An 11338-nucleotide genomic window follows, 5' to 3' on the forward strand; every position below is an offset into this window, starting at 1 on the left:
TGCGCCTGTGCAGCGCTTAGCACACTGCGGGCGGAAATGGAAACAAGAAACGAATAATAGTAATAACAACAGGGCACACCAGCAGGCTTGTGCAACACAGTATATTACAGAGACAGACTGTAACTGGACGTTACCCGTGCCAGGTCTCTTTTAAGGCACTAAGCATAGGCCTTTCCATAGGCCCTAGGGCCTGTGGCAGTGACAAGGCACTAAACACAGCCCCTGTAATTTGCCTAAATAGTACCAGTAGAAACTGTACATGTGTCTGAATTACTGCTGGGTCTAGCAGGGACTTTATGTCCTCTTGCTGGCTCCCCTTTCCAACGGCCAGCTGAGTCCTGGCTGGAGCACTGCTCCAATACTGACTGAGAAGAAGGCTTAGTTATTAAATCAACACCCAACTCCTACAGTCCTATTGGTCTACTCCAGAGTCTCCTGTCCACCTACAGAATTAGCTGAACCTTGCTTAGTTTATGAGGCATGACAAAAATTACAGCTGGTGGGAGTAGGGCTGCTAAATTGGATTGATTGTGAGCTAGCTGATGAGAAATAGATGTTCTTCAGTAATGGTCAGCAGAGCCTGAAAGAAAAACAAGGAACACTACTTAAATAAGTCACTGCTCAGAATAGGGAATGAGATGCTGATTCAGGCAAAGGCACTGGAAGTTTAGATGTCTAGTTAATATTCTGTAGAGCAGGGATTTTCAAATTTTTGTACTGGTGACTTCTTTCACATAGTAAGCCTGTGAGTGTGACCCTGCCTTATAAATTTAAAACGCTTTTTAATATATTTAACGCCGTTATAGATCCTGGAGGCAAAGCGGGGTTTGGGGTGGAGGCTGTCAGCTCATGACCCCCCCCATATAATAACCTCATGACCCCCTGAGGGATCCTGACCCCCAGTTTGAGAACCCCTGTAGGAGGGGGGTGAGGTAATATCTTTAATTGGATCAATTGCTGTTGGTGAAAGACAAGCTTTTGAGCTACACAGAGCTCTTCTTCAGGTCTAGTATTCTGTAGGATAATTATTTTTAAATGGGTATTCATGTATTTAAAATTTAACTACAACTTGCCTTAAGGACCTGAATAAATATATTAGGGTATTTTTAACACCATAGGGGGACAACGTGAAACATTTTATGGTGGTTTTTATTTTGCTTGAGATTTAACTTGTGATTATATTAAATAGTCCTGTTTGAAGATTGTTATTGAATTCTTATGTTAGAATCCATGTTGTGATTGATGAGTAAGGTTAGCCATGCATTTAAAATAAGCAACTGCTGTTACAATGTGGCGATTGGTATTTCTGCTGTGTCTCTTCATCAGGATATTTCAAAGAATTTCACTAAAATTAATCGATTAAGCTTTGTGGCATAGGCAAGTATAACTCTACACATTTTACAGAATGATAAAGTGAGACCAGAGATGCTGTGGCCAGTTTGACAGGTGATGCTGTGGTCTAAACTCTGATTGTGCCCCTTGTCTGGCTAGCCATGCCCCCACAACCTAAGGATTCCCAACAGTGCAGAGTTCCCATAGGTTTTGCAGGGAAGGAGAGAATGATTTTGCATAGGTGCAACGCCCTTTTCTCTGACAGATTTGGGGCCTTTTTAGTGGAGGTATTGTTATTTTCATCCATTCCACAGCAAAATTCAGAACAGTTTTCCCTTTATGTAGTATCCTTGTAGAGGACAACAGTCGGGTCTGCCCCGTGAGCCAACATGCAAAACACAAAGAAGGTACCACTGTGAGATTTTTAAAGATAGCTACAGCATTCGACCCAAGGTTTAAGAATCTAAAGTGCCTTCCAAAATCTGAGAGGGATGAGGTGTGGAGCATGCTTTCAGAAGTCTTAAAAGAGCAACATTCTGATGCAGAAACTACGGAACCCAAACCACCAAAAAAGAAAATCACCCTTCTGCTGTGGCATCTGACTCAGATAATGAAAATGAACATGCATCAGTCCACACTACTTTGGATTGTTATCGAGCAGACCCTGTCATCAGCATGGACGCATGTCCCCTGGAATGGCTGAAGCATGAAGGGACATGAATCTTTAGCGCATCTGGCACATGAATATCTTGCAACGCCAGGTACAACAGTGCCATGAGAACACCTGTTCTCACGCTCTGGTGATATTGTGAACAAGAAGTGGGCAGCATTATCTCCTGCAAATGTAAACAAACTTGTTTGTTTTAATGATTGGTTGAACAAGAAGTAGGACAGAGTTGACTTGCAGGCTCTAAAACTTTACATTGTTTTATTTTTGAATGCAGTTTTTTGTACATAATTCTACATTTGTAAGTTCAACTTTCATGATAAAGAGATTGCACTGTAGTACTTGTATTAGGTGAATTGAAAAATACAATTTCTTTCGGTATTTTACAGTGCAAATATTTGTAATAAAAATAAATATAAAGTAAGCACTGTACAGTTTGTATTCTGAGTTGTAATTGAAATCAATATATTTGTAAATGTAGAAAACATCCAAAATATTTAAATAAATGTTATTCTATTATTAACAGTGTGATTAATCGTGATTAATTTTTTTAATCACTTGATAGCCCTACTTTTTAGTCTCTTGGCTACAATCAAGTGTCATATCAGTTAAATATCTGATATGTTCACGATTGTGCCCTGCACTGGTTCTGGGGGAGAAGGGTCAGGTGAAATGATGACTCTAACTAGTTTTTTCCATTTCTAATTTCTGTGACTTGGGGGCGGGGAGGCTGTTTTCCTTGATTTTATACATTATTCTGGGATTTCCCTCAATCTATATTTGTGATAATGCTGAAATAAATGGTGAAAGAAAGGTGACAAGTGACTTAAAATGAGGAGTGGTAGCGCCCTCCAATATACTCCCCTTGTGGCTCTGTTGATCTGACCAGGTACACTAGGATCCAGATGTTAAGAATTATGCATATGCATAATATGTGTTTGCAATTACCAAAGTTATCCATACAGTCATAGTATTTGTGTGGCCAAAGAGCCAGGTGGATCTTTAATTGCGCATGTATATATAAGAACATAAGAATGGCCATACTGGGTCAGACCAAAAGTCCATCCAGCGCAGTATCCTGTCTGCCGACAGTGGCCAATGCCAGGTGCCCCAGAGGGAGTGAACCTAACAGGTAATGATCAGGTGATCTCTCTTCTGCCATCCATCTCCACCCTCTGACAAACAGAGGCTAGGGACACCATTCCTTACCCATCCTGGCTAATAGCCATTATTTAACCTCCATGAATTTATCTAGTTCTCTTTTATACCCTGTTATAGTCCTAGTCTTCACAACCTCCTCAGGCAAGGAGTTCCACAGGTTGACTGTGTGCTGTGTGAGGAAGAACTTCCTTTTATTTGTTTTAAACCTACTGCCCATTAATTTCATTTGGTGGCCCCTAGTTCTTATATTATGGGAACAAGTAAATAACTTTTCCTTATTCACTTTCTCCACACCACTCATGATTTTATATACCTCTACCGTATCCCCCCTTAGTCTCCTCTTTTCCAAGATGAAAAGTCCTGGTCTCTTTAATCTCTCCTCATATGGGACCTGTTCCAAACCCCTAATCATTTTAGTTGCCCTTCTCTGAACCTTTTCTAATGCCAGTATATCTTTTTTGAGATGAGGAGACTACATCTGTACTCAGTATTCAAGATGTGGGCGTACCATGGATTTATATAAGGGCAATAAGATATTCTCCATCTTATTCTCTATCCCTTTTTTAATGATTCCTAACATCTTGTTTGCTTTTTTGACTGCCGCTGCACACTGCATGGACGTCTTCAGAGAACTATCCACAATGACTCCAAGATCTCTTTCCTGATTAGTTGTAGTAGCCCCCATCATATTGTATGTATAGTTGGGATTATTTTTTCCAATGTGCATTACTTTACATTTATCCATATTAAATTTCATTTGCCATTTTGTTGCCCAATCACTTAGTTTTGTGAGATCTTTTTGAAGTTCTTCACAGTCTGCTTTGGTCTTAACTATCTTAAGCAGTTTAGTATCGTCTGCAAACTTAGCCACCTCACTGTTTACCCCTTTCTCCAGATCATTTATGAATAAGTTGAATAGACTGGCCCTAGGACTGACCCTTGGGGAACACCACTAGTTACCCCTCTCCATTCTGAAAATTTACCATTTATTCCTACCCTTTGTTCCCTGTCTTTTAACCAGTTTTCAATCCATGAAAGGATCTTCCCTCTTATCCCATGACAGCTTAATTTACGTAAGAGCCTTTGGTGAGGGACCTTGTCAAGGCTTTCTGGAAATCTAAGTACACTATGTCCACTGGATCCCCCTTATCCATATGTTTGTTGACCCCTTCAAAGAACTCTAATAGATTAGTAAGCCATGATTTCCCTTTTCAGAAACCATGTTGACTTTTGTCCAACAATTTATGTTCTTCTATGTGTCTGACAATTTTATTCTTTACTATTGTTTCAATTAATTTGCCCGGTACTGACGTTAGACTTACCAGTCTGCAATTGCCGGGATCACCTCTAGAGCCCTTTTTAAATATTGGTGTTGCATTAGCTATCTTGCAGTCATTGGGTACAGAAGTTGATTTAAAGGACAGGTTACAAACCATAGTTAATAGTTCCGTAATTTCACATTTGAGTTCTTTCAGAACTCTTGAGTGAATGCCATCTGGTTCCGGTGACTTGTTACTGTTAAGTTTGTCAATTAATTCCAAAACCTCCTCTAATGACACTTCAATCTGTGACAATTCCTCAGATTTGTCATCTACAAAGGACGGCTCAGGTTTAGGAATCTCCCTAACATCCTCAGCCAGGAAGACTGAAGCAAAGAATTCATTTAGTTTCTCTACAATGACTTTGTCACCTTTAAGTTCTCCTTTTGTATCTCGATCATCCAGGGGCCCCATTGGTTGTTTAGCAGACTTCCTGCTCCTGATGTACTTAAAAAACGTTTTGTTATTACCTTTTGAGTTTTTGTCTAGCTGTTCTTCAAACTCCTTTTTGGCTTTTCTTATTACATTTTTACACTTAATTTGGCAGTGTTTATGCTCCTTTCTATTTACCTCACTAGGATCTGACTTCCACTTTTTAAAAGATGCCTTTTTATCTCTCACTGCAGTTATTTTCCCACATAATTCTAGAAATCTGGGCCAGGATGACTGAAGCACTGGCACATACTTATTATTATTACATTCATTTGTAAAGCACCCACCACCACGGCTAAGTATAAGCGCTTGCCCATGTACCAGTTTATGTTTGGAGTTTACTTAGGACTTCTAGATCAAAATTTCATATTTGAGCTCATATTTGCAAATAATCATTCAAAAGGCTTCAGCTTTCAAATTGTCAGCAGCTGAGTTGGAACACACTACAGAAGGATAAAACCATCATTTCTCAAAATTTTTAATATACCAAATATATATGAAATTTTCCCAGTGTAATAACAGTTAGTGTATAGACATTATTATTTATTCTTCGGTGAGCGCTGACAATGTACTCCAGTGATGCACATAACAAGGACAGAGAAACAGGGAATTTACAGTTTATACTAGTTACACTCCATATAGTCAAAACAATTTCATATATACAAGCTATTATGTGTTGAATGACAAACCTTCAGGCAATTAATTTTAAGTAAGATGTTTTGGTTTCTTTAATATAGAGCAATGCAAAATGGCTGACAGACTGTCATCAAACATCTCAGCAGAATAAGTGAACTTTGAAAACGCACCTTTCTCAAGGACACCTATAAACCCTGGCATGGGATCACACCATGTTAACTTTCAGAAATTAATGTGTGTGTGTTAAAAAACAGAAACTGTAAAAATTGGAGAGTGAATCAGGCACATGTTTAACTTCACCCTGCACTCACATTAATTTTGTTTTCAAATTGTCCCACTCCCTTGTCTACATATTGTCTACTTAAACTCTAAAGGGCAGAAGACCTTGTCTTCATATACCTCTGTAAAGTGTCTATCTCACTGCAGAAAATATACAAATAGTAATTAAGCCGCACAACATTGAGGCAAGTACCAAATTTACATGCTTTACCTAAGGCACAGAAAGGTGAAGTGATTTATCCATCATGCAGTGAGTCACCAGTAGAGCAGAAGATAGAACTCCAGTGTCCTAATTCAGCCTCCTGCTCAACACTGCCTCCCATAATGAGATGCTATTCTGTATTTATCATTTTCCCTTTGTATTTTACTGTATACACAAAACTTTTCCAAACATTGCTGGGCCTAATAAACAAGAAGGCAGGTAGCAGATAACTTAGAATATGACAAGGAGAAGACTGTACCATTATTACTGCTATTAGTTCATCCCAGAAGTTTTCTTCTGTGATAGAAGAAGCTTAAGAGACATACAATATTAATTCCAAAGTTATACATATGATCGCCTGTTTGTTAGAAAGGATTTGGGGAAACAAGATGTTTGGTATAAAATCTGTACTTCTATCTCTAGCACAGCACAATATGAAGTCTTTCTAAACCTCATATAGTCTATATTTACCAAGATCACAGGACATCCCTTTCCTGCATGTTCTGTTAACACTCAGATTATCATACATCATGTCAACATACCCGCCCCCTCCCTGCAGTTTGAGGAAGCTAGCCCCTGCCCCAAGGCCCTGCCCCCACTCTGCCCTTTCGACTCCCCCCTCTCGCCAACCATTAGCACAGCCCTGAATCCCAGCTTGCCCACCGGCACCCAGAGCAGTCTGGAGGAGGCCCAGCCGGCTGGCTGGTGCTCAGGCCTGAGCCTAGGTTGCCCAAAGGAGTTCTGAGCCCTGCCACAGCACAGCCCCAGGGCTGTGGCAATTACCAGAGGTTTGGGGAGGCTTAGCCTTCCCCAACCTCCAGTAGCCGCCGTCCATGTCATACATAGACAAACTATACTAACCAGCGTCCTGTATATATAGCTACTATTCATAGCCTGCCTTCTGGCTGCACTATCAGCTTCTTCCTAGTGTATTATTCGGTGATTATGTAATACTAATTTTATATAATTTGATTCACATGATATAGACATATTGGATAAGTCTCCAGTGTGAAGGAGAACTTTTCTCTACAGACCCCGTTAAACAAAAGTATTGAGTGAATAAGACATTTTTAAAAGTTCTGACATGATTTTGCCTGCAAGGTACATTTTCTCCAAAGTCTAACAGTTCTAGCAGGCCTATATAGTACTACTGAGTGACAATCCACCACAGCTATGGGACCATTATATTGTTATTCTGGAACTTTGAATAACAAAGCAGTCAGTGCTAACTACTTGTCCTGCAGCATGTACCAACTCTAAAATAAAAAATTGGTCTACTTCCCTGAAACTCAGAACAGTTGTTTCTATAAGTGACTTTACTGCATTTGAATCTAGATCAGAAACAAGCCCATTCCTAGCTAATGTGGTTACAATTAGCAATCCATCAGCAGTACTGGCAGTCAAATCAAAGTCTTCTCGGTGCAATAAAATTGAGTTGGACTCTTAAATTCAAACATCACTTCTGTTTAATGAATTTCAAAGGCAACATTTTAAATGTTTTTAATTTTCAAATGCTGTCACAACACTGGGAGCAAACACTCCATTGAACTCCAGCTGTCACATATGGCCTTGTTTATTATATGGATTCATCATACAAACGTTCCACTGGTGCTAGTGACAGTGGGAGCCCTGGTGTAGACAAAGTGCTTACATTTTTAACACCATATTATCAGACCCACTGTGAGCTGTTTAGAGAATATGGTATTAAAAATGCTAGCAGATACAGAAGACTTGTGTGCACTAGGCATGACTCCTAGCCCCACTGAAGTCAAGGACAAAAATCCCATTGAATTTAATGGAGCTAATATGGTCTTCCCAACATTGCTAACACTGGTGGAACTGCAGTGCAACAGTGGGAATTTTTTACCAACATCCTTAGTAAACAAGGCTTGTGTGTGTACAAATTCATGTCTTCCTTTTAAAGGTAAAGGTTCTATAAGCAAATGCAAAGCTTCCTTTTTCAAAAAGCGGAAGCCCAATAATACAGAGGCTGAAGTGAGCTGCAGTAGTGTAGTCGAGAGTAAATTGAGTTTTCCCTCTTTTCATCTGGGGAATAAGGAGTTTAGTTTAGATAAATTAATTTATTTCTTTTTTTTACTAATACCCCACTGGTGGAGCTGCAGACTTTTTTGGTCTAGCTGCTCTTACATCATTTTCAAAGATTGCACAATTTACTGAAGGACCTCATCATGCAAAAACAACTGCTTTCAAAGAGATGAGAAAGGAAACGATGTAATGGCCAAGGCATTTACGTTCATATATATCTACTTTGCATCACAGATATAACTTAGGTGAACTGAAACCAGTCTGACCTACTCGTTTTTCCTATAACAATGCAAAATGACAAGCCACAGATTTATCATGCCATTTAATGGTCCTCCATTCTTTTAAAACAGAAGAACAACAGATGCTTAGTGGGCAGTTCAACAAAGGCCCAAATGTCTTCCAAAGGTGTTTTAGTACCTGTATTCTAGCATGAGATATGACCAGAAAACTCAATAGCAACTCCAGGTGTTGCAGTAAAATTTATGTTGACATGTTTACGGTCTGGTAAAGATTCTAATCTTTAAATCAATTATCTCCACTATGGAAATTTTTTAAAATTTAAAATAGCTAGACCAAACCAAGTGTAAGTGTTTCAGCATCTACTCTAAGACCTTTATGCCTTAGTTCAATTGATGTGTCTAGATAGAAGATGTGGATTTACATAATACCTACTAAAATCTCAAAAGCGTTAATGGAACCTTATGAATATAATAGGATTGAAAAAAGAGGTAGGTTTAGATAGAGTTTCATATTTACATACTATGCCATTAAACAAAGTGTTGGGGTTCCCCCAAGACCTCTTTCACTCGATTCCCAAGGAACTCAGTTTGACTGCAGTCTCATCACCCAGGTTTCTTTATTTGGCATACAGCAAAGCTCTAATGAGTTGATCAGACTTAAGTGTAGGGGATGGGCATAAAGCATAGCACACATCCAGTGTTACACAGCAAACCTCTTCCTTTATACACATTTACATTGCATTTACTATACATCAAATTACATGTTTTGGGACCGGCTTGATTCCTTTATAGGAACCAATCCCTGTACAGCATGTTCTGTCCACGCGCTGTCCATGTACGACCTACTCTTTACTTCAGCTTTACCTCATTCCCAATTTACCTTGCCCATTGTAAATGGTTCCCTGAGTGTTGAGCCTTATCTTAGCTAGTACAGATATTCTGTTTCTAGGCTGCTGATCCATTTACTCCCTAGTCCTGTCTCCCAAGAAATGGGGCCTCAACCATGTCCAATTACTTTTGTTAAGCCAGGCCTACACAAAGAAAGCATAGTCATTAAGGATGGGAAAGACTTCTAAGATCATCTAGTCATTCCTCTTGTCAATCAAGAACATGATAGGTTACAAGTTTTGTGAGCTAAAAATGTATCGTGTCAAGTTTTATAAGCAGGAAAAAAAAAACTAAGAGAGAAAATACTCCTTAAGATGAGGTATGAGAATACACTGAGCCTTAACAAACCAGAAATGAACTGATGAAAACCAGGAAGCGGGTTTTACAGTCCCCAGTGGTTGCATAATTACAAAACAAATTACTGTTTTCGAAAATAAACATGCAAAGGAGAGAACATGAGTTGGTAGAGCTCAGTCCCTGGGAAAATAGGGCCTGACCATGAGGGACATTGAGTGCCCTGGAGGAACTCCAGACCTTAAAGCAGTGGTTTTCAACCAGTGATCTATAGATGCCTGAAGGACCACAGACTGAATCTAAGATTTCCAAAGGGGTCTGCACCTCCATTTGAAATTTTTTAGGGGTCTGCAAATGAAGAAAGGTTGAAAACTACTGAGTTAAAGCATCAAGGCCAAAGGGAGCTCTTCAACAATACAGTATTGTATGTTGTCAATGTACAGATTTTTATCGTATGAATAATCAGAAATCTGATTTATATTAAAGAGGACAGGACAATGGGCCCCTTTGTTTTAGGAAGATGCTTTATCTTGGAGATTCACAGCAGATGGAATTAAGTCATCACTTCCATTCAGCGTGAACTAAGGAGAGTCAATCTATTCAGCAAATACTATCTCTTACTCATGCAATGAATCCCAATGAAGTCAATGGGACTACTAATATGCAGGGGCTGCAATAAACAGTTTTTTACAATTTGAATAACAAGAAATTAATGTTGACAGGTTCATGTTTGAGAAAACATTTAATTTTTAAGAAGAACGTACTCCCATCAGATATACATCTTCTGGAAATTTCACAGCTTTAGAAAATACCATAGAACTTCAGAGTTATGAACACCAGAGTTACAAACTGACCGGTCAATCACACACCATACACAATCAGGACGCAGAGACAAAGAAAAAGAAAAAAAAGACAAATAATGTACAGCACAGTACTGTGTTAAACGTAAACTACTAAAAAAAAAATAAAGGGTACATTTAAAAAATGATTGACAAGGTAAGGAAACTTTTTCTGTTCTTGTTTCATTTAAATTAAGATGGTAAAAAGCAGCACTTGTCTTTTGCATAGTAAAGTTTCAAAGCTATATTAAGCCAATGTACAGTTGTAAACTTTTGAAAGAACCATAACGTTTTGTTCAGAGTTACGAACAACTTCCATTCCTAAGGTGTTCCTAACTCTGAGGTTCTACTGTACATGGATTTAAGCCAGTTAACATTGTGGAGCAAGTAGACGTACTTTTATGTTACATCAGTCAATTTCTTACAAGGCATATACTTATGCCACAGACATATCACATCTACCGAGAGGTGCAAAAATACAGGAGCAAAACCAAAACCAAGAAAATTATGGCTGTGACTTCTACAAGGTACTTAAGTATATGCCTAATTTTAAGCATGAGAGTAGTCCCAAGAGAGTAGTCCCAACAGTTTCAGTGGAACTACACACATGCTTAAAATTTGGCACATGCTCAAGTACCTTGTTGAATTGGGACCTATCATATTTTAGATTTTTTGCCAACTTTAGGCTTGCAATTTTATGAAACTGGAAATGAATGCTCATCCAAATTCAGACTCAAGAAAATACAACCAAAATAGCAATGAAGGCGTTAAGGTTACTTATTCTGAACTTTTAACAAAAACATTGTTGAAATATGACTGTGGCATCTGGTTGTGCTGTTACAACAGTGGATTTCCATTATAACGCCCCTATTTTTCATGTCTCTATACAATTCAAATGAAAAAGTGTTCCTGGCTGAAACTGAACGGAAATGTTTTGAGACTAAAAGTTGTTTTCTTTAAATAAAACCTTCAAAACATATCAGAATACAAAGAAATGGATATTT

This window comes from Lepidochelys kempii, chromosome 7 (genome assembly GCF_965140265.1).
Source record: "Lepidochelys kempii isolate rLepKem1 chromosome 7, rLepKem1.hap2, whole genome shotgun sequence".
Classification (NCBI taxonomy): domain Eukaryota; kingdom Metazoa; phylum Chordata; order Testudines; family Cheloniidae; genus Lepidochelys; species Lepidochelys kempii.